We start from the raw sequence: 25459 nt of genomic DNA, 5'->3' as shown, positions 1-25459 counted from the left end.
TAACAAATTCAGATAAATTGAAATCATGTAACTTTTCTCATCATTATGCAATAAAAGTTAAAAAAAAAAACACTGAACCTGTATTAAACATCTGAAGGCATTCTTCCTTATAGTTATTCCCTGAAAGCATAGCATAATAATTATTTACACAGCACTTATATTGAGGTAGGTATTATAAATGATATGTAAACAATTTAACAAATATAGAAAGATGTGTGGAAGTTTCACCTAGTTTAGCAAAACCTTGGGTTTTGACATTGGTATGTGTGGTTGGGAAAAGGGCATTTAGTCCCTAGAAATAACCCGGCTTCGATCTGAAAGAATAGCTGCATTACACTTTCATGTGAAATAGAACCATGAAAGTAAAATGTATAGAAGCTGGATATGTCTATTTTAAATCAACAAAATACATTAAAGAATGCCTGTTTTGGAATAATGTCATGCATATTGACTATTGCATAATTTACCTCTAACGCTAATGTGATGGGATTAGCTTGATTTAAGTTATGAGCACACCAATAAGAAAACAAAATAGAATAAAACAAAAACATTGTCCAAAGTAACTTTCCACTTTGTAGGTCCCTTCAGTATTCGTGGTGGACAGAAAAACTGATTCCTGATGTGCAGAAGGAGTTCCTGACAGTGATTTGAGGATAAATGCAGGCCCATCATTAGCAGCAGGTGGAGCAGGTGAATGTGATACTGATTCAAGAGCATCTGATTGACTCTTCTCAAAAAAGTGGACAGAGAATGCTAACAGATCTTTTCTCGTATAGAAGTGGCCATATCTGCTTCTGTTAAATACCTCTAAAACCACAGCTTCCATGGTTTTTATTTCCTGTGCTATTTTAATGTTTATCTGTAAATTAAAAATGAATACATTTCCTAGTTTTCCTCCTGTGTTTCCTTCAACTTCTGTATAGCACCTTTACATCCTTTTCAACTGCGTTGAGCACTTAGTCACTATTTTTGACATGGCATAGCCTGTGCTTCTTATTCTTATTCTTATTCTTTGTTTTTGCTTTTGTTTTTTTGTTTTTCAAGACAGGGTTTCTCTGTGTAGCCCTGGCTGTCTTGGCACTCACTCTGTAGACCAGGCTGGCCTTGAACACAGAAATCTACCTGCCTCTGCCTCCCAAGTGCTGGGAATAAAGGCGTGCACCACCACTGCCCAGCTGTGCTTCATATTTTTGAGTTTGTTATTTTCTTCTGCAATTAGCTCAAAAAGGACTTCTTATGGTATAACAGGTGTCTAACAAAATATTAAGGGCAGTGACTCTCAACAGCTTGATAACATTACTCTTTAATTCAGCTATGCTTTCACAATCAGTAGTACTTTTATTACTAATATCTAGGATATTGCAAAACGAAAAAACATATTTGAATGAGGAAAATGGTATGTATTGATAAACATGATGGAGTCAACATACATATGTTTAATTCCTCAAAGACCACATAATAAATTGAGCCTAAATGTATTGTAATTTATGAAATAAAACAACTAAATTTATCACATTATTTGCTGTTCTTGTCTTTGGATTTTATGTTGTTGTTGCTTTAACAGAATTTCACAGGCGGGATAACTATAAGGAAAAATGCCTTCAGATGTTTAATACAGGTTCAGTATTTTTAATACTTTTATTCCATGGTTGGCTGAAATCATGGATGTAAAAGCCATTATAATTATATAATTATAATAATAGATATTATAATAATAGAATTATAATAATAGAATAACTATAATTATAATTAGTAGTTCACTTGGCCCACAGTTCTGGATGCTGAGAAGTCCACACACAGGTGTGGTACCTGTGTCTCTGGAAGGTCTTCATGTTACACCCAAACAATGAGGATGATGCTGATTAAGCGCAAGACTGAGAGCCGGTGCTCTTGGATGGGACTCTGGAACCACACTTCTTAGACAGATCTGGACACCTCTTGATGATCAGGTGCTTTGGAATATTTTATATTGCAAAACTACATAGTGTATCCAGAGATTTAAATACTTTTATTAATATTATTAATGTAAATGCAATACATGAGTACTTTTCAATAATTTACATTAAAAGTTTATTTATTTACTATCCAAAAATGGAAAGAAAATCACTTTCTTCCAACGATGCTCCTTTTTTCTTTCTAACAAAGGGGACTGAAGAACAGCTGGTTTGATTTATAGCTGTTGTACATAGTCCAAAAGTTTTTTTACCTTCAACCTCTACCTATTTGTTTTGATGGATTTCCATTCTGGTTTACTGAGACAAAAATGTGTGAGTCTGGCTTTCCTGTTCATGATGACAAGTGCATTGTGAAATTCAAATCCACTTTTAGTGTGAAGAAATACTCTTAGAGATCTGCTGTAACTGTTGAAGTTAGGACTTAAAATATTCCCAGAATATATTATAATTTAGGGCATAAATGTACATTTGGAATTGCATTCTTTTTGTGAATCACTTTTTTTTCCATTTATTTTTTTTCCTTTTCCCCCCATACTCATAGATTTACAGTTCATATTTGTAGTGTATCAAAATTATAGTAAAAAGTTAAAAAACCTTATAAGGCATATACACTAGAGGTCATAAGTGTATTTTATTTTTAAATAATTAAAAGATCATAAAAATTTGAGTAATTGGCATTTATTTCATCATCAGTTAAATAAATAAGGTAATCAAATAAAATTTGAGTGAAGAAAACAGGACAAATAAAATCAGTAAATGTGTGTCATGTACTGCAAAGTACTGTTGAACTTTTAGAAGAGTATTTCCTCACTTGTTGAAGCATATTTGATAGATATAGTGTCTTTTACTTAAACTATTCTTAATTGTGTTTAAATTCCTTCCATTATTTCATAAGAACAAAGGGAAGATTATTTTTGATATTCCAAATAGTCTATTTCTACATTTTATTAAATAAATTTAGAAGTGTAGATCTCAATATGAGATTGCTTGACTAGTTGACCAAGAATTATAGAAATGGTAACTTTAGAATAAAAACAAAAAATAATATGTGAGTTTAATGTCAACATTTTTCTTTTACTTTTATTTTAATCACAAATTTTCTGTCATTGAGGCTGTCCTAGTTAGGACTATCATTGCTGTGATGAAACACTTCTGTAGCAGGACTGGCCAGGGGCCACACAACTGCAAAAATCTCCTGCAGGAGGACCTAATTGAGGACTGACTGAGAGACCAAGGTTTGCTGACACAATGCCAGCCAATCAGAAACTGCTGTTTAGAAGAGACACTTTCTTGGGGACAATGGAGACAGGTGGAGGGTATTAAAGGAGCTTGCAGTAGTGTTCAGAGGAGCTTGCTGCCATCATTCTCACGTGTTCCCAGAGTCATTGGCTCCGCACCACTTCACCTCCAACCCCTAATGGCAGGCAGGGTCGGCAGTGAGTAGTCCAGGGCACAGGCAGCGCACTAAAACCAAAGCAACTTATGGAGGAAATGATTTATTTGGCATAGTCTTTTACATCACTGTTCATCATTGTTGGAAATCAGGACAGGAACTCAAGCAGGGCAGGAGCCTGGAGGTAGGAGCTGATGCAGAGGCAATGGAGGGGTGCTGCTTCCTGGCTTGTTCACATGGCTTCACTCAGCCTGCATTCCTTCCTACCTTCCTTCTTCCTTCTTCCCTTCTTTCCTTCCTTCTTCCCTTCCTTCCTTCTTTCTTTCTTTCCTTCCTTCCTTCCTTCCTCCCCTTCCCTCCCTCCCTTCCTTCCCTTCTAATTTATTTCTTTTACTTATTCACTTTACATCCCACTCACTGCCCCCTCTCTGTCAACCCTTCCCAAAATTCTTCCCCCACCCCTTCCCCTTCTCCTCTGAGTTGTTAAGCCCCTCCTTGGGTATTCCCTACCCTGGCTCATCAAGTCTTTTCCCACTGAGGCTAGACAAGGAAGCCCAACGAGAAAAACACATCCTTCAGACAGGCAACAGTTTTGGGGCTATCCCCTGCTCCAGTTGTTTGGGACCTACATGAAGACCAAACTGTATATTTGCCACACATGTTCAAGGATGCCTAGGTCCAGCCTATATACGTTCTTTGGTTGGTGGTTCAGTCTATCAGAGCCCAAAGGGTCCGGGTTAGTTGACTCTGTTGGTCTTCTTGTAGAGTTCCAATCCTCTTTTAGGCCAGAAATCCTTTTTTCTTTTCTTCTGTGAGAATCTTCAAGCTCCATCCACTGTTTAACAGTGGGTGTTGGCATCTGTCTGATCCCGGGACCCTACCTGAGGGGTGATTCCAGCTGCCATGGGCTTAACTCTCCCACATCAATCACTAATTAAGAAAATGCCCTAGAAGATTGCCTACAGCCCAATCTTATGAGGCATTTTCTCAATAGACCTTCCCACTTTTCAGATGATTCCAGCCTGTGTCAAGGTTACATAAAACTAAGCAACCACAGAGGCTAAGCAGCCAACCTTTTCTGAATATAATGTGTGATCAACTGAAATGCCATGTCCTGCGGTGATTTGATGTGCCAGGATTAGCAATTTAATGTTGCTAATTGGTTGGGAGGGAGTTGGGAAGCTGTGTGTGGAGGTGGCTGTGAGATAATTAAGATCATTGATTCAAGATCTCATCAGCCACTTGATATTAGATTCTTGACCCCTCCTTTTTTTTGGTTCAAGCTGGAATATATATATATATATATATATATATATATATATATATATATGATATTATATTATATAATACCCACATATATGCATGTATATATGTGCATATGTATACATATATGTGTGTATATGTATATATATTTGTTTCAAGCTGGAATATATATATATATATATAATATATGTATATACACACACACAACTGGCAAATAAAAATAAGGTAAAATGTTGACATTAAAAATCACTTGAAATGTATTGTATTAGGCAGGGTTCTCTAGAGGAACAGGATCAACATAATGTATATGTATGTTATAAGGATATCCCTCTGGGTTAAATGAGAAGAACTGAATATTCCAGCAACAGGAGCATACACTAGAGAGAGGGGCATCCTGGTAGCTTTTTAGCTCATGAAGCTAAATGTATTAGTAGTCCCAATCTCTTACTGAAACACTGAAACATCTCCAAAGAGTTTCTGGCATTGAATTTGTTCCAGAATTTCAAGGAAGCAGGGATTGGTTGTCAATAGATTCATTCAATGATTAAAGAAAGAAGGTAGGTACAGGCCAACTGCTGTTTTCTCTGATCTTTTAACATTTGTGCACTTGCTGGAAAGTTCCACTCACATGTAGGATGTCTCTGTCTACCTGGCTTAATTATGTCTGGAAATTCCCTCATAGACAGACATGGCCAGGAGTATCGTTTGTGTGTTTCTAAATATCTATGTGATGTTCTTAGATGGTTGTGCTTAACTCCACAAGACTACTATGCACTTATTGCAACGACCCAGATGCATGCAAAGAGAACTGAGGTCAATATGAAAAAGTACCCCTTTCTTTGAACACAGCAGTTTTTGCTCCTGATAGGTGTTTCTAACTAATACAACATTTCAAAAACTGATCTTCCTAGAGAGTTCCTTGCAAACTACATAGAAGTGTTGTACAGACTAGAGGAAGCCTGGAAGATAGACTCACAGTGAGCACTTCATTTAGGCTTTTAACATTAGGACTCAGCATTCAGGAGCGTGGAGATGGCTGTGTTTATGTACGTTTACTATGGAACTGAATTCAGCTGTGAGAGAGTTGAAACAAGTGAATAAAAACAGCCAGAACTCTATAGAGATCCTTCGTTTTGCCTGTGCAAATTGTCATATTCTTAGGAAAGTAAATCCTTGCTTTCTGGCTATGCTTCCTCCTTTTTAGAGTGGGAATACTAATACTTGCCTCACTGGCTTATAGTGAATGAGATATCTGCAAGGTATTTCACCAAACTTCACTTATTACAGACTGTGTGTGTGTGGGGGGGGGTTCACACAGAGAACAAATCTGATTTACTATGATGGTGGGATAAGGGAACAAATTTTAATAAATATATGTCTCCTGAGAGGCTCTGACAGTGCCCGACTAATACAGAAGTAGAGGCTCACAGCCATCCATTGGACTGAGTACAGGATCCCCAATGAAGGAGCTAGAGAAAGGACCCAAGGAGCTGAAGGGTTTGCAGCCCCTTAGGACAAACAACAATATGAACTAACTAGTACCCTCAGAGCTCCCAAGTACTAAACCACCAACCAAAGAGTACACATGGTGGGACGCATGACTCCAGAAGCATATGTATAGCAGAGGATGGCCTAGTCAGTCATCAATGGGAGGAGAGACCCTTGGTCCTGTGAAGGCTCTATACCCCAGTGTAGGAGAATGCCAGAGCCAGGAAACAGGAGAGGGTGGGTTGGTGAGCAGAGGGAGGGGAAAGAGAACAGGGTTTTTTTTTTTTTTCTTATTTTATTTCTTCTTCTTTTTTCTCTTTCTTTCTTTCTTTCTTTCTTTCTTTCTTTCTTTCTTTCTTTCTTTCTTTCTTTCTTTCTTTCTTTTTGGAGGGGAAACCAGGAAAGGAGATATTATATGACATGTAAATAAAGAATATATCTAATAAAAAGAGAACATTTTTAAAAAGTTTAGCATAGACAACCATGGACTAAACTGGAAAGTCTCTGCTTTCAAAAGTTTTGCTTTGTATTTCAAAGAAAGAGAAATGAATGAATGAACTAAATTAGCTACTGTGGCTAAGCCTGCCTGATCCTTGTTGGGAAAGGAAATAGATAATTATATAGCCATGAGGAGGCAGACTAGATAAGCTATGGAATCATACTTAATCTCTCACATTCTATATTAAAAAGTTAGGATATTAATGGCATCACTAGCTAATCTGTGGCTGACTGTGTTGGTGACTTTGCTCCCAAAAGTTTTCATACACATGGGTCATTAATGGTGGACTTTATTCACCACAGTACTTGTCCCTGGTGGGGTAGATTAAATAATCAGAGAGCACACTGCTACATTAAAAAATCATCTCCCCTCCACTTCAGCAGAGGGTTAAGTGAATGCATATTTATGAATTTCTACTTGCCTGTTCCTCAAAGTCCTCAAGAATAGGAATTCATTAATCTCTAGATAAATGTGACATGATCATGATATGCACATTTTAAGTTTAATGCTGCAAGTTAAAAGTAGGCTCTGACGAGCTTTTCCTTAGTTTTGTACTTTTATTATAGGTTGTCTAAGCATATAATTAAGGGGTTGAATAGGTAGAAGTGTTGAAAGGTGGTGATCCTACCTGGGTATTACACCCGATCTCTCAGTATTCTTCCACACCTCTGCTGTGATTGGATTTGAGAAGTGTATTAACTTCTGAAAAGTCCCACTTCCCCTCCCCCAGAACCTTGAAGACTATTACCTTAGATTGTTTTCTGGAATAATAAAATTCAAGGCAATTTGTCACCACACTTACCAAATCTGCCCCATTACCCCCAGTCAAGCCAGGAAAGGAGATTACTGCCAATTTCTAGTGGTTTTTAATCTCTGTCACAAGCTATGGTAGACTACTTTAAGATTTTCTAGCCCACCTAGAAGATGTCTCTGTTATTCTAGTCTCTTATTTAGGAACAGAGACATATTGTTTACTTTGGAGTGGAGTGGAGAATCCCAGGAAAGCATTCTAAATTGCCATCATTTTTTTGTGATGTATAGGATTATTTAGGCTAAATAGTGCATGAGAAATAGTCAAAATATCATTCCCCAATTAATAGTGTTCCCTAATTATTTTGGGAATACTTAGTCTGCCAATAATCTTGCATCCTCTTCTGTTTATCTAATGACCCCTCTGCAACCTCACCAATAACACTGCTGTTCTCTGGAGCTATCTATGATCCCCTTTAAGCTTCAGACCCATTCTCGAATAGTCTATTTTCTGAATTGGAGATAAAAATTTTGTAAACCCAATCTAGAAGATCTATTTGTAAACTCTTCCAAGTAAAGAATGTAGAAAACCTGGAAAACAAAAAGTAGGGAATGGTCTTGACCATTTCTATGTAATACTTTAATTCCTTCCTCTTAATGCACATGCACACACACACACACACACACACACACACACACACACACACACACACATACATACTAGGCAAATGAACATAATGTTTCTATGAAGGGGTTCCTGGCATAAAATTAAGATCTAAAATTAGTTGCTCTTAAAATAGCGAACATTCATTGAAAATAGGTATCCATCCTAATCAGGTGAACTTAACCAAAATGTATCTTTCGTAGCAAGATGGAAGAAATGTTTAAGAAGATTTGAATACAAGAGTGATTGTATATTTAGGGTTGTGAGCTTGAAATGGGCCACATAGCAAAGAGCAAAGTTACTTAGAATTTGAAAATGGTCCTCAGATGACCATAAGCAAAATGCCAGGGACCATAGACTTATGATTTTAAGGTAAATCAAGTATTCCATTAGTCTGAGAACTTGATAGATGACCTTAAGCAAAACTCTGGGTTACACTTCAGTTTAATCCTTCTGGGCAAATACTTCTGACTCACAGAACTTCGTTAATGAATGCTACTTTAAGGTATGAATCTTATACAGTTGGCTATACAGCATTGGGGAATAAATGCATGTTCTTGCAGACTCTCCTGCTCTGTGACTGGTTACCCACTACAAAGAATTCTAGAGCATTTCTTTGAGTTCAGCATGCTAATAACAACTACCTTTGACTACCTGTCAAAGGTATAGAAAGATAGAACAAAGTGATGTAATTTCTGATGGATTCACATCATTCTTACTCTCTTAATTCCTTCATGCCTTTTCTGTATTTCTTAGAAAATGCTATTCTGCATGCTGGTGATATTTGAATCTGTACTTTTCATATAGAGTAGCCTACTGATCTGTAGAGACTGAGCAGTTACTTGTTCACACTGTGATAACTTCAGCATAGCATCTCCATTTCAAGTCAAGCAGTTCCTCCACCTTCCTCCTCCCATACTATCTAATTACTTTTTCTATTATCTTGCCCTCCTGGTTTCTCATATCTGTATTGATTTCTCCAGTCCCTCTGGCATGAAAGACAGTTTATTGTGAAACAAGAATAGGAGTGGAAACACAACAGACAGGGTTCCAATCCAAGCTCTCCTATTTTATGGCTACTGATATCCCAGAGTAAGCACCACGCAATCTCTTAGTCCCAGTCTGCTACTGCAAAATAAGATCCCCCTTCTGTTTGCACAGAGTTATTTTGAAAACGAAAAGCAAATGAGTGTAAGTGGCTTAGATCTCCTGGCATTGTCTTGGAGAATACGTTCTGACACTTTAATATGCCTCCCCTTCTCTCTTTCCCTGCTGTCTTTTATCTGGGTTGTGCTTATCACTCTCTCTCCCTGCTCTGTTTCATTTCTAGTTGATTCTCTACACTCCTTCAAAATGCTTGCTCACAGTATGGCTTCACAGTGTTGCTCCTCTTTTATGCTCTGCTTTTGCTGGAATTACTTCAATTGCAGAGTAAAATCCACTCATAGGAGCATACGACCGGGATCTTTTTACCTAAGCCCGTGTCTATCCAGCACTGATGCTCTGCTCTCTGTGTTCGTCTGTGCTCCAGTTGTATCATAATCTTGCGGACACTGTTTGCTCTGCTGCCTCCATATGCTGCTTGTTCCAGCAATCTCACACCCCACCTACTACCCTTCACTTAGAAAACCCCACATACCAGATCAAGCAGAGTTTTGATTTTTTTTGTTTTTGTTTGTTTTTTTTTATTTTGTTTTATTTTATTTCTTTATTTTTGATGCTGGTGGTGAATATGGTTTTGGTCCCTGAGTCTAAACAACCACTAGCCTCATTCTTGAAGTTCTCTATTAAAAAGCAAGGGTGCTTTATAAATAATAATTATAACCAAATGTGGTAATAAGGTTATTTCACTTTCTAGGTAAGCACCTTCTGTTGTCCCATTATCTGCCATCTCTGATGAGCTATCCCTTAGCATATATTAGGCCTAGAAAAGAGGGGGTGTCCCAACTCTCTTCCAGACTCTAGAGGAGCTGAAATGTCAGAATTTGTGCTTGGATGAATGTGATTATATCTCAGAAGCAGAAAATGAGAGCGAGTAAATCAAACAGTGGGCTGGGTACATGGGTGGATTATTACCAAGGAGCTTCAGAACATAAGCACCAGATTCCAGTAAGAGTTCTATGGTTTCACTGGTAAGACTGAGAATGTTTCCCTCGGGAATCTGCTCTTGGAATCATAGAATCCTTGAGTTATTACACAAACCCCTAGGTGCCGACAGTGAGATTCTTCCTTATAAGTTCTGAGCACTGAGTCCCTAGAGGCCATCAGAACAATACAAGCTCTTATTATTTCTCTTTGCACACCAGAACAAGATGATAAGAACCTATTGCTAAAAATAGGAACCCACACATTGGTTCCATGATACAGAGAAGCAAAGATGAAATTGAGTTGGAAACTTTTTATTTGCCGCCTGGCTTTCATAATCCTGAAAGGTAGTATTCCAGATTCTGAGGGAGAAAGAGCCATCCATATTCTTACCCATATCTTCTTATCCATATTCTCATCCCTCTCTTGCCCTATGAACTGCAAAGATAACTGACAGGCAAGGTTCTCAAATTTTTGAAACAGTGACACTACTGTTACGGATGAAACCAGTCTCTCCCTAATTGGATTTGATGCTTGCTTGACCCACAGGAAGGAATCCATGCGTACTGCTGTAGACCTGATCAAAAACCCACGGCATGGTGCATGATGGAACACTTTTCTCAATAGAAATAATGTTGTTTAGCTAAGCTGATAGTATCGAATTATCTTCTAAGTATTTATGTTCATATTCATAGATACATGCCACCCTCAGCTTTTATCAGGGAAGCCTCTCTGCTCGGTGAATGGTGGTAAACACAGAAACCCGCTGTTGCATGGAGTGCAGAGGATAAATGAGTAACGAATGAGTGCTCCGTCTCTTCTGAGATCAGATATCTAGCTTCCAGAACACAGAAAAGGAATTTCTTATGTTTAAAGTGTCCCAGGCTGTGATATTTTTGTGTTGTAGCTGCCATGGATGAGATTGAATTTGGGAAGGTATTTCAGAACTGAACTGGGGTAGAATGTAGTTTTGTCTAGAAAACAGTGGGCTTTCTGGGTTAAAGACAGTGTATGCAATTTGTTGACTCTATAGGAAAGGCTTATTTGTTACTTATAAACACCCCTCATTTAACCTCTACTTTATTTGGATCTCTGTAGTTTCCTTTCGTCCACTCATATACTTCTTGAAGTCTTCCCATGTCTTGTACAGGTGAGTTAGTCGCTTTCCGTTGCTGTCATGTTGCTTAAGTGTTATGTGGTTCATGCCAAATTTGTATATTTTGGTTATTATATTGACTGTCTTTGGGATATGTGTATCTGATTCTGATGACAGGATTGGGCCTTTAGCACAAGGATTTTTATCTTTTGCTTCTCATGCTTGTGGTTCATGTTTTATTAGGTCAAAATTGTTACCTCTGATTGACTTCTATGTGTTCTTATAAAATGTTACTATTATTTTTATATGATATATATGGGTTTTGTGCCTGCATGTAAGTCAGTGCACTGCAAGCATGCAATCCCCATGTAGATCGTAAGAGGGCATCAAATCCCTGAGGATTGGAGTCACAGATGGTTGTGAGCCAGCTGTTGCTATGTGGGTGCTGGGAATTAAACCCAGATCCTCTGGAAGAGCAGCCACTACTTTTAACCACTAAACTACTTTTCTGGCCTCATTTGTATTTTCTGAAAGTCTTATCTGATCCGTTATAAAAAGAGATAGGAGAGGAGGAATTAGGATGTGAAGTATAAAAGTATAAAATCTTATTAAAATTTATAATAAAGATTACAAGACAATCATAAAAGTTGCCAGTATTTAAAAATGTTGTATGTATTTACATGGTTCTAAGTGCTTAATTAGTCCTCATATGATTTTACAAATTTCAGGTGGTTGCCCTATTTTATACAATAGAAATATATAACAGGAAGGGATAAATATCTCCCTGATTGTTTACCCACTGATTAAATTTGAATGGCTGAATTTCAGAGCATATTTCTTTAGTATTCTACTCAGTTAGTTTTTCCAGTTGATGGTTTGATGGATAATTGCACACCTAGTGGTTTAGTAAAATGTGTTTATAATAGTATACCTGATAGGTAACAGTTTCCTCTGAGATTGAGATATTCCATTGTACAGAGTATCTCTATAAAACAGAAGATAATGCCTCAAAAGAACTTCAGGAAGTCCCTGAAACTTACCAGATTCACTAGGCTCCTCCCTCCAAAAGGGTAAACAATAAAGACTGCTGAAATTCACTCTCAGACAAGCCAGCTGCAAAGAAGACTCTGAGAGGAAACTATCTGCCTAGAAAAAGCAGAGTAGCCACTCTGCCTGGAAGAAGTTTAGAGCAACCTTGTCCCTCAGAAAGGGTACTTTCCAACCTGTTAAGCTGTGTGCAACTGTGAAGGAGATTCCAGCTTCCCAGCTTTTGTTCCCTGTGATGATGTGTGCTTTGGTGAGGCAGCTTTCTTTGTAAGTAACTGCTATCAATGACCCTTCACCCATACTCCTGTAAGTAACACTCCTGTAAGTAACACCAATGAAACTCACTAGTTTACCAGTCTGAACTTTGGTGTATCCATACTTTGATCTGTCCTGAGCTTTGTATCTAGGGTGCTGCATCACTCTAGGAAAAGTCTTGTCACACAACAACAGACTGGATGACAAAAGTCCAAAATGGAGCTCAAAGTCTAGAATGAAATTATTGCCAGTACTGTTTCTTTCTGAAGGCTCTAAAAATGCACCTGTTTTCTTGTCTTTTGTTGCTTCTAGAGGCAGCGTGGTTCATTTGGATCATGGCCCTCTTAAAAAGCTACTTTCCTCTGGATATTATTTCACTTATGTTCTATTTACTTATTGATTTTTTCACTGTTACATGGGGATAATGCAGATAATCTTTTATATAATTTGACATAGTCACAGGCTCATGAAAGAAGGTTCTAAATACCATAAATAAGGATATTTTGGGATATAACACCTATCTTGAGTCTAGTTACCACAAAAATGGCATAAGACTTTTTGGGACTTATGCATAGCAGGTACTATACTAAGTACTGCAATACAAGTAAGAATCATCTATAATCTATTGTTCTGATTATCACGTGCAGTCTAGAATTTGAAGTAATAATACTGATTCATTAGCAAAAAGTGTAGTCTTTGTTTTCTAACACCATGAGTCAATCCAAACAAACACACAAAAGTAAAAAAGCTCAGCCCCATCAATGATTTTCTTAATGTTATGTGAAGTCAATTCCTAGAATATATAACTTCATAGGAATCAAGCATATATTTCAGTGTGTTGCCCCCTCAACACCTAAATTAACAAATTAGAGAGAGGCTGATGATAAAGTACCCCTTCAGGTTCTTATTTCATATTATATTTGCTTATACCTCTTAGTGCCAGTAAAGAAATAAAACAAATGATATTTTGTCTGATGATAATAAGACAGTCATGGAAAATTGCACTTCATAGAAAATGAAATTCTATCACAAACTTTACATATTCATGCATCAAAAGTACAACATTTAGATCATTGTATGAATCACTCACTCCCAAAATACATTTCTGACTTAGCTAATCACACTGTGGGAAGCAGTTGTTTTAAACCATAGAGACAATTTATTTCAACTGCTTTTCTGAGCTCCAGGTAAATGCTTGTTTGGCTCTGTAGATCTCTATAGTTCTGCTGTCTCTCTGTGTGACTAGAAACTCAATAATCATCTAAGAGAGGCCCTTACACATCAGAACTCTATACTCATAGCAAGTGTTCTGGTACTATTTATTGAATAGCATATGCTATTAGGCTTCCAGAAACCTCCCAAACATACTTCTCCTTTCTCCCAAAGGAGAAGGTAAAATGTGAGAATCCAGATTTTCAAATGGAAGGGAAGAAGAAAAATCAGTGGGTAAAGAGTAGTATATAAATGAGATGTTTTTACAATATACAGTGGTATCCCAGAAATAAAAATTTCCTATGTTTAAGTCATAAACAACAGGGCAAACCAATAAGTTCTAGACGTGTGCACCAAATGAAAGAAATGTAAGCATAAAGCAGGTACAGAAATGAACTTGAATGTTAGACTTCACTGAATGCATGCAATATTTGCAAGTGTGAGGATTTGGATGTACTTACTTCCATTGTGTATATTTAACGGTCTAGAACCATCGCATTCAGAAGATGTAAAACAAAGGGTTTTCCTAGATGTTAAAACTTAAAGGCTAAGTAAGTCAGGCTCCATAGCTCCCTGGCCTGAGCATATATTCTGTATTCAAAAGCATTTTGCCATCTGTCCAAATATCTCCCTCCCTTTTCTACAGGACAGCATCTCTTGTTGCTATGAAATGTTCAGATAGTCTCATGAGACTCTTTACTGATTGCCTGATGTGTCTAGAACTTTTCACTTTTGTCTAACTCGTATTTTTTTTAGCACTTTCAAACATGGATTATGTTTCTTTTTATGCTATAAATTTGTCAAGAAGAACTCTCATTGCTTGGTAAATATGAACAAACCCTCTGAGCCTGACAAGACAGAAACATATCTATTGAACAAGACATTTCTGTCACTCTCTCCTGCCAAATAATGTTTGATGGAGTGTCTGCTACCAGAAATACTACTATTTTGTTCAAGCTGTGAAGAATGGATAAGGAACAAAAGCAGCCCCAAGATGAATAACTTACTTTATTATAAACTTGACCACTTGTGTGTGTGTTTGTGTGTGTGTGTGTGTGTGTGTGTGTGTGCATATGTGTGAGCGTGCATGTGAAGAGTCCAGAAATCAAAGTTGAGTACCTTCCTCAATTGCTCTACTCAATTGTCTTTTAAAACTGTATGGTCTCCCACTGAATTTGCTGATTGGCTGAACTGGCTGTCCATCAAGTTCCAAAGATTCTCCCATCTCTATCACCCCATTGCTAGATTTGAAGGTGCATGGCATCAGGTTCCCCATTTTAAATGGATGCTGAACATTCAAACTCAGGTCTTCCTGTTTATAAAGGAAGCACTTTATGTTTTGAGTCATCTTCCCAGCCTTAATTTGTTTTTTGAAAATTATATTCATTTGAATGAGATGGACTAGTGCCCCGATGTCTCAGAGAGCTTGGCAAGCTTTTAGATTTTTCTAAACATTGTTTTACCTTGACATGCCCTGCATTGATAACTGGGAGCATTCTTAGCCATTAGGTGTCATCAAGTAAATAACTTTCAAGTAGTAGAAACTGAACACAATTGCTAAATACAAAATTTTACTCCATCGTTTTTCTCTTTTGAAACAAAGTCTCATAATGTAGCTAACGCTTGGGCCTCACTATGTAGCTCAGGAGGACAATCTTCCTCCCTGTATCCAAGTACTGGGATTATAAGCATGAGCCATTTCTCTTGGCCTTATCTCATACTTTGGAAACATTTGCAAGCCCTGGGCACCATGTCTTTTCCCATCTGCCTGAGATGAACAGGACAAGAATCATAATGATTTTTATGGTGGGAAATATAACAGATACATCTGCCTCAGAAAACACATTCTTTTTTTTTTTTTTGAGAAAAAGAACTAATGTACTAAACATAGGTCCTAAATAACTCCAACCTCCTTGAGCTGTTACAACTTTCAGAGATAAGTGTCTGTTTGCTCGATCTATTTTTCTAAAGGAGCTTTTCTCTCCAGATCAGCTTAGACTAAGCCTAATAATACACTGGATGGAAATTAAATGGAAATCATTCCTAACTGCAAAAATCTTGACTTCAATTTCAATTAGAACTCTTGAAAGGGATGAAAACGAGGTCTTAAGGTCTTCTTATGTTGAAGATTATAGCCAGGAGAACCTGACCTCTTTCAGCATGTTGAAGAACCAAAGTATCCAGGAATGTCAAGAGGAGCTGTCTAAAGTATCCATGACAAAACCCCACATACATTTTGTGAATAGAAAATGTACAAAGGAAGTTGGGTCTTTTATAAGCAGTTTTTTTTTTTTTTAATTTCAAGAAGAGTATGAAGAAGTTCTCTGAATTCAGTCTTGTAAAATGTCCCACAGCAATAGAAAGAGTTCAAATATATTATTTGAAGTGCATTTCTGTTAAATTATTCAACTGCAATTTGGAGAATCTAATATTTTCTAGATGTCATTGTTTTTTATAAGAATCATAAAAATTGGAAGTCATTGCCTCCCAGCCTTTTGTTTCTCATATATTTGCATAATGCTTGAAAATGCAGACATAATCTAAAGTTTTGTAAGAGATGAAAAGCCAAAATGACTTTAAGTAGTGCTCTTATTTTTTTCTAGACTAGATTGTGTTCCTTGAAGTCTAAGTATGATGTATCACACCCTAATTATTTCTAAGAGCTGTAGCCTTTCCCTTCTGGGAAGAACTTGTTAACTATCAATTTTTCTCACAATCACTATACAATTATATTAGATAAGTGCCGAGGCACAGTAATGCTCTAAATATCAACCAGGATACCCTGAATAGAGTTGACTTGCTGACATGACTTGAAAAACACCAAGAGAAAGTTGTTACCGCTTCTTGAAATAAGTTCTTAAGAGTTCGTTATGCAATTGCATGTTCACATTGACAGCTTTGCTGTACTCTTTAAGATGTAGATTTCTTTCTGTGTGTAGGTGACAAAGTATTCTGGGAGCTATTTTACTAAAAATAAGGCATCTGTGTCAATAATGAGCTCTCATTGCACAATGGAATATATCACACCTGCAAAGGTTCAAGAAGGTAACTTTAGGTGAAATGAAAAACCCTTTTATATAATTGCTTGCACAGCATACCTTCCAAGGTCATATTTATTAAGCTTATTCTTATGTTGTGGTGGTCTCCATATGACTAATTCTATACATTACTGGCACAATGTCATGACACAGACTATACCTCAATCTATCAGTCCTCTGTAGGATCCTCTTGGGTAATGGGTTACCAACCTACAGTGTGCTGGTGTTTGTGTAGTAACTTTGGACAACTTACAACTCTCCTAATTCTCATGACCTCATGGGAATAAATGTTTTATATCATGTCCTACGAGCACCAAGTGTTTGGGGGCTGGATTATGTATGTTTTTCCTAATCTTTTAGACTTCTAACTACTGTTTGTGAAATATTTACATGTGGTATCCAGTCATGAAGTTTTTCCAAAAAAGAAACCAAGCTCATTCAAGAAAATCTCTTTTACACAGTTGTTCTGCAAGTACAGTCTGGGACCAAAGTAAACATAGGCTACGTATGATACTGAAGAGGACTTTAACCCACCAAGACCATGAACCACACCTCTCTTTTTAATGCCTTTGGCTAAAAATTGGACTTTTTATTAAATTAAAAGAAATCTCAGAGATGGAGACAATTATTGATTACACTTTTATGGAATATATATAATAGAAAAAATACATGACATTTTCAATAATAAGACTCATGATGAATATCTTCTCTTGGCAATGCTTATCAGTTAAGGTATGAGTCCATACCACCATATCCTCAATTATACTCAATCACTGAGGACAAATTTGAAAAGTTGCCATTGATTTATATGATCTCTGCCATACACTAAATTTCATTGGCTGTCAACGATAAAAGGGGGTTTGGCAGATTATATGGAACATTGAAAGCTTCCACTCTGATGTATACCTCTGCAGTATGTTACTGTGAGAAAAAGAAATCGATGTTATGTATCAGAAGGGGTCCTCTGTGCTGGAACAACATAAAGTGTGGTTTCAATGAGGCTTAAGAGAAGGAGTTTGGGCTTCTCAAGGTAACCCTCAGGCCTTCAGTTCTGTAATTGTATGGAATGAGAATCAAACTAGAGCATGTACTACAGAGGCTGGAAAGTCATGCTGACAGGTGGGATAGTTTTATTCAAGCACATGGCGGTATGATCCTCTACCATGTGCAATCTATGAAATGACTGGCTGGAAAGGCCATAAGGGACAGTCATAAAAGAGTGGATCTGCAGCCATTCTGCTAAGGAACTTACTTAAAGAATAAAATCTTAAATCATGTCCCAATTACTTGAGATTTCTCTAGAGAGCAGAGTATAACTGTATGAATCAAGGATATAAACATAATGAAAATATGTTATATTTTAATTGATTTTTTTTGTTTATGTGCATTACTGCAGCTTAAGGTGTGGGGATAGAACCAATCATAAAAATACTATACAAGAAATCTCTTTAGTCTCTATTTCTTAACTCAGTTTGACTTCTGATGTCAACAGCATTGGGTTGGAGGCAAACACTCTGAGATTTATTTCCTTTACCTGAAGAGCTACGAACCATCACTGGGTAGGATCTCTTGACAGATTCCCAGGTGGTTCCTTAGAATGACTGGATTATGGCTCAGTTCACTAGTTCAAGATCTTAGGTGGCTGGCCCTGGGTCCTGATTTCAGTTCCTGGTTCCTAGTAATGAGGAAACCATGTACGAAACTAAGAACTAGGGGATATTGAACATGGCTTTAGATTAGATGAAATCTCTTTTCTCTTACATGGGGGAGAAAAGCAAACAAAGATGACATCATCTGTATTACTGTTCACCACCAAGTAAAGTGGATATTGAGCAGCTCTGCTCAGAGATGTTTCTTGTATTAACCATGACCTTATTATATCATTAGAAGAATGTCATTTTACTCAAAAGCCCTATTTGAAAGTAGATTACTGCAGCTTCCATAAAAATTTACCCAAACTGTTGTTCACAACAATAGAAATTTGTTATCTCAAAGTCATAGAGATTGATGTATATCAACATGAAGCTAGCAAATTTGTTGCTTTCCGGATCTGTTTCCTCTCTCTTAGCTTTTGTTGGTTACTGGAGATGGTTAGCATCTCTTGACTTGCTACATTCAAACCTCTGCCTCTATCATTACATGGTGTCCTTCTGTAGATCTCTGTGTTTTTGTGTTCACACATGGCAAAAGTCATTGAATTAAAGCCCATTCGATTCAGCTTTATTTTATCTTAACTTGATTGTGCAAAGGCTTTATTTCCAAATTAGCTCCGATTCATAGGTACCAGGGATTAAGACTGCAAAGTATCATTTTGAAACAACACAATTCAACTGCAGCACGTTTATTTCCTATTGGTCTTATTCAATTAGTAGTAGATTTTCCCCAGAAACTCAGTTATAGGAAATAAATGTCTTTGTGCTGCCTGTGCTTCTGGCTTAGTAGTGCGAAGGTCCTCCAAAGCATGTATGCACCAGGAGCCTGGCTTTCTCCTTAATGCATAAGCATAACAAAATATGTATCAATATCAGAAAGATTTTTTTTCCTGCCATTGAGATAGGAAGGTCTTTTGAGCAATTATTTTGCACTGATTTCTGTATGGTAGGAGTGTCCCCTTCAGCCATTCCACATACCTTTAAAGTTCCTGTCAGCGATTTCTTCCTCTGCTTCTCCATGTTATTCGTCTCTACCCTCTCATCTCAAGAATGATGTTTGCTATTGTACTGACTTTACTCCATCTACAAACACTCTAGTGGATGAAGAATGACGAGCAGAGAAGTGCTTAGAACCAGAGGCCCTAACATTTCTAAGCTGAAATGGCTGATAGCATCAGAGACAGAAATTCAGAGAAATACTAAGGTTATCAGTTGAGAGAGAGGAGAGAGAAAGAGAGAGAGACAGAGACAGAGACAGAGACAGAGAGACAGAGAGACACTGACAGACAGAGAGACAGACACACAGAAAGAAACTGAGAGACTGACGGACAGACAGAGAGAGAAAAACAAATGGAGAGGAGAGAGAGGCAGAAACAAACAGAGAGAGATACAGAGAGAAACTGAGAGAGACTGAAGGAGAAGCAGAGAGACAGAAATGGAGAGGAGAGGAGAGGAGAGGAGAGGAGAGAGAGAGAGAGAGAGAGAGAGAGAGAGCAGAAATGTGACTTCTAATTGTTTCTAATGCAGTAAAACATGGTCACTGATTAGAGAACCCAAGCAGAAAAGACTCTCGGGTCCAGATGGTGAGAAGTGAGGCTATTATGTGTATTGAAACACCATCTGTATTTTTGAGAATACTGACACCATATTCTAATATCCAAGGGAACCTGTGTGGATTTCTGCTTGCTCTAATTACTGCAGTACCTGCAATGTATTCATAGCCTCTCCATCTGCACGGCGTGGCTGACGCCTGCCACGCACCATTTGACAATCTGCAGTGCTATGCTCTTTCTCTGACCCCATCTTTCCCACCCCATCATTTAGCTTCAAGACATTCAGCCGCAAAAGCATTTCCAATCATTCACTTAGTGACCGAGGGCAAAGCTACCTACCACCCACCAGGGAATGAGTCATCCTATCACGAAGGCCTTGGGAAAAAAGAAAGAGAGATATTTGTCAACAGATTCTGTGTATTGTAGATGAGTTCAAATGTAGGACACTAGGCAGATTTAGTGGTGCATGGTAGATGAGTGAATTTTTGACAAGAAATGTCTGGCATCTTCAGAATCTCAAACAAGGAAAAGGAAAGCTACATGTTTGTTGTCAAATAGCCTCCGTGGGATCTCCATTTAATCAGTCAAGTTCTTTGCTCCACAGCTGTTGCTCTCAGAGGAGAAGCACCTGCCTGAGGCTTCTGACTCATTGAGAAGTACCCTGGGATTGCTCTGTAATCTCAAAGCATTCCTACTACCCGGATAGTCTAGGAAAGACTTGATCCAGGCAAAATTTATCTTCAGCATTCCTCCCACTCTCTGACTGAGGATTCATTTTTTCTTTGCCCTCCTAATTTTCAAGCTCTATCAAATTCTAAAATGTGTACAAAAATGGGAAGTACAGATTAAAAAGTTAGAATAACTCATCTATGATGATGTTGCCAGCAATATTTGTAGATATTTTGGCTCATATAATTCTGTGATTTTTATGTATGCAGAGGCACAAAACTTCTACTTGCTATTTTTTGTGAACTACTAGTTTCCTAAGCTACTAGCGTCTGCATCCAGAATTGTATATGCCATTGACCTCTGCAATTATATTACTGAGTTATTTGAATAATTTTTTTAGGTCCCCGCACAGTCAATTTTCCATATTTTTTGTCATTTCAAAGGAGGCAGGGGCCTTTAATTCTGCCAGATATTTCCCTTAGATGAATTCTAAACAGCAGGATTGTTGAGTCACAGGTTCCCCTTGTTTTAAAGTGTTATAATATACATTGTATGACTTCCTTCAAAAATACAGTAATTTTCTTATCATGTAGTGTTTTCTGTCACAGTAGGGATGATTCCTTTTTTTAGATACTTGCAATTGAACCCTACCGGGCTTGGCTAGTGTTTCCACACCAAGCTGCATCTCTGCCACTAGAGCTTTGTGTTTATATAGTCCTTATGTAAGCTGGTGGATGATAAATAGGTAGAGTTTTAGACTGAATATCTGTAACTCCTTATTTATGTTTATCACTCTTTAGCTTTTCTTTCATGAATCAGCCTTTCAGAGGCTGTTTGTCAAATGTTTTTGATTTCTGCTATTGTTCTGAACCATCTGTAAGAGCTTTTAAGAATTAGTCATATTCTCTTGCAATACAGTAGATGTAAGTTTTGTATTTTTCTCAAAATATTTTTTATGGTGGTCTGAAGATGTCTTTGTATTTCTAGGTGGCTGAATCTGTAGTTTGCCTTGAGGATTTCCCAAGCCAGAAATAAACATTACTTCTCTGTATTCTAGGATCTCTCTCTCTCTCTCTCTCTCTCTCTCTCTCTCTCTCTCTCTCTCTCTCTCTTTCTCCTTGTCTTTTTGTTTATTTTGCTTTTTTGAGACAAGGCTTCCATGTGTAGTCTTGGCTATCCCAGAACTCACACTGTAGACTGGACTAGACTTAAAAATCAGAGAACCACCTGCCTCTCCCTCCCAAGCACTAAGATCAAAGGCATGTGCAACCAAACACAGTCTCAAATTGCTGCCTTTCATTTACATGAGTGCATTTGATTTGCCCCAAATACAGGGACTCTCCATTTGTATCTCTCAGCACAGTTAGTCCTGTCGCCTCCCCCAAATTCTTTCTCACTGATTTATATGACTGCCTTTTCCAAGTTCTAACTTCATCTGCCCTACAACCTATGCACTGAAAATTTGAGAACGTATTTGTTTCTGTCCATTCTAGCACTATGGCCATAATCTTGTGATCCTTTAATTTATGAGAGACCTTTGGTTTTCTGATTAAGTTATACTATTTCCACTAGAAAAACTGTGACATCTGGAAATTTACTATTCAAAAGTTCTTTTCTTGTAAAATATATTGTTAAAACAATACAAAGAGTCAAACCATGGACATTGTGTTTGCAAAATGAATATTTATTTAAAAAAAAAGCCTTATTTAAGACCACAAATGACTGTTACAATGCTACAATAAGGGAAACAACTCAAAAAGGATAAAGATATGAAGAGGAACCTCACCAAAGAAAATATGCACATACTCTGTGTAAAAACATGGTAACTACACATATAAGAACACACTTAAAGCCGGGGATAGTGTACAAGCTTGTAACTCCAGCATTTGAGTGGCTGAAGCAAGAACCTGTAGGTCTGAGAACAGCACATGCTACACAGGAGTCCATAGATGGTGAGATCCAATGAGTGCACACACAAAAACCCCCAAAGCAAGCAAAACAACCATCTTCAGCCTACCCCTAGAGCTTTGTATAAGGCAAAGAAGTTATCTGTGGAAAATCACCCAAGGAATGTTTGTTATGCAACATTATTTTAGTACAAGATGTTTACATGACACCTACATTATACTTGTAGAACCTGAGAGCAGCATTCAATATCCTTTATCCATTATCCATTTTCTATTCTTAGAAATGTTGTATATACATCACATATAGTTCTCAGGTAACTTGTACCCTGCACAGTTTCTCATATTATTGACATCATGTTTCAACATACTAAATTTATTATCATTAGAAGATAAACATAGCTAAACCATTTTTTTAAATCAGGTATTTATTTATTTTATGTGTGGGGGTGTTTTGCCTGCATGTATGTCTGAGATTTACATGTTGCCCATTGCTCAAGGAAGCCAGAAGAGCATATAGGATTCCCTAGACCGAGAGTTATAGATGGCTATGAGCCACCATGTGGGTGTGGAGACTCAAAACCTGGTCCTCTAGAATAGCAGTCAGTTCTCTTAATGTTGTATCATTTTTTCCAGTTCAATATAATCACTATTAACTAAGGCTCACAGCTAACGTTTAGGCTTTACAATATACAGTTATGTGTGGAGGCAGGGAATGAAAGAAAGGTAAGCTCTCTCACTACTCTGTAATTATATAGACTAATTGCACTGACTTGAGAAATTTCTCTCACTGCATAACTACCTGCCAATTACTTATCATTTTACCATATCTATATGTAATTGTTCTTGGTAGATAAATAAATATACATATATTCTTAAATGTTATTGGTTAAAGTAAATGTATCCAATTCTGAATTCTTGTTACTCTAAGATTGTCTTTGTTTTCTATAGACACCCCTCCACTTTTCTTCATGTATCTCTTTTGTGTTGAATCACTGTTCAATCGAGCAATGATTACAATGATGTAAACATCATTAACAACTTTGAAGTATTGTAAATTGTGATTACACTTTGTTTCTTGTATAGGTATTCTTTTCCCCCCTGAAGTTTTAATTATTTTCCACCAAGAAGTGAAAGACATGTCTAATTATAATCAAACACCTGTCTATTGGTTCACATCTTTTGAATCTGTATTTTTTTCTTTGAGAGCTCCTTGCTTCAGACTCTAATCTGAATTGAAGTGTTTTCCTCAGCTGTATGGAGTTCTTTTCCCTATCTGCCTTGGAAGGGCTTGTCTCACTCTTTAGTAGATTATTCTATGGGTCCCCAATCTTTCCCTTTGTGACAGATCTAGACTGTGCTCACTTGCATCAAGTAGAATTCTATTCTCATCATGCCCTGGTACCCCTTTAAGGATTTTAGGTTAACATTGGCTGCAGAAGGCATTTGCTCCAGGTTGGGGGACAGAAGTGAAGCAGACACTACAGCCTGTGTAACAAACTCCTGTCAGATGGTGGCTAGCCCCTGCCTTGTACCACAGACTCTAGCTCCTCTCATCGACCCTGCATTGTGGTACCTTGTACCATAGACTTTCTAGCTCCTCTCCGATTCTTCCTTGATTCTCAGCCAGGGCTTGTTCATCTCCAGAGGACAACATCCTACATTCTGCATGCACTGAGTCTGAACATGCTTAGCAGAAAAGAGATGTAGGTTCTTGGCAGAGTTTTTCTTGTATGTTTCTGGCTACCCTATGGCCAAATGAGGGTTTCAATATGTCCTCATTGGTTCTAGCTGGCTCTTTTTCCTGCCTATATCCAAGTTACCTTGCTAACTCCTTTGTTTAACTCACAGTGACTTCAGACCCCATACCAGTCACACCACCAGCTGTCAAATGTTATTAGTTGCAATATTTATTACAAATTGACTATTCTTTAGCACACGAACATTTCAGATTTTTTTAGTCATATCTAAATTACACACTTATGTTAGGGAATTACTCTTCAAGTGGCTTACAGAGAGATGGTTCAAAGGGAGTAAATGTTTGTGAACTTTAGTGTACACAAACACTTACCTGCAGATATCTTAATGGTGAATGGTAGGTGGACATAGTATTAGAAAAAATTTTTCACTGAATTGGATGATACCATTGCATTACTCTTAGTTCCCAGGGATGCTTTTGGGACTCTGATGCCATTTTGATTTTATATTCATTATGTGTATTTTGACAACCTCTAAAAGTTCTTAGAAGTTTTCTTTAACTTCTGCTCTTACCATGGGATGTTGAGATTGTATGTGCTGTGTTGTTATTCACAGTAATAAATACTCAGTGATCTTTGGCTGTGCAGGAGCTCACTCTGTTCAGTTTTTTAAACTTCTCTTGTTTTACATCATTGATCTCTTTTCTTCCTTCTTTCATTCTGTACCTCCTAATGGGAAGTCCAAGATTCTGAGTGGATTCCACAGTTCTCGGCCTTTTTGTTCTGCTTCCTAATAGGTTTTCTCATGTACCTTTTGAATTTTTTTTCATATTTTTCTCTGGAATATTTGATGTACACAATTTAAACTTTAATTGATGAGAGTTTTCCTTTACTCTTTCAATCTTCTTTAAGCCTTCAATTTTTTTTTAAAGATGTGTTATCGTTTCTCACTTGTGATACACATTAGTTATTCAAGTGTACATTAAAATTTTTGTTTTCTCAAAAGTTTCTCTGTGTCCTTTGTTTCTATTTTCTCTCTCTCTCTCTCTGTCTCTCTGTCTCTCTGTGTATGTGTGTGTGTGTTTGTGTGCACACGCGTGGGCACACACGTGTATATGTGTTTTGTCTCTGTAATTCAGCACAGTTTCTTGACTGCGCAGACACATTTAAGAAGGTGGCTTTAAGACTGGCTGAAATGATAACACATGTTGGCATATCTATCACCACATCAAAGAATGG

The 25459-nt window shown here is 37.4% G+C and overlaps 1 long non-coding RNA gene across 1 annotated transcript; it reads left to right on the top strand.

The window, feature by feature from the left end:
- Nucleotides 1-10335: 10335 nt before the first annotated feature.
- Nucleotides 10336-17293, top strand: LOC116076445. The gene is made up of 3 exons (XR_004112956.1): nt 10336-10444; nt 11196-11247; nt 17207-17293. It is a non-coding gene; the product is annotated as an uncharacterized LOC116076445 (long non-coding RNA).
- The last annotated feature ends 8166 nt before the right edge of the window (nt 17294-25459 follow it).

This window comes from Mastomys coucha, unplaced genomic scaffold (assembly GCF_008632895.1).
Source record: "Mastomys coucha isolate ucsf_1 unplaced genomic scaffold, UCSF_Mcou_1 pScaffold4, whole genome shotgun sequence".
In the NCBI taxonomy this organism is placed as follows: Eukaryota; Metazoa; Chordata; class Mammalia; order Rodentia; family Muridae; genus Mastomys; species Mastomys coucha.
Note: the sequence above shows the minus strand (reverse complement) of the source record. Positions and strands in the feature narration are given on the sequence as shown.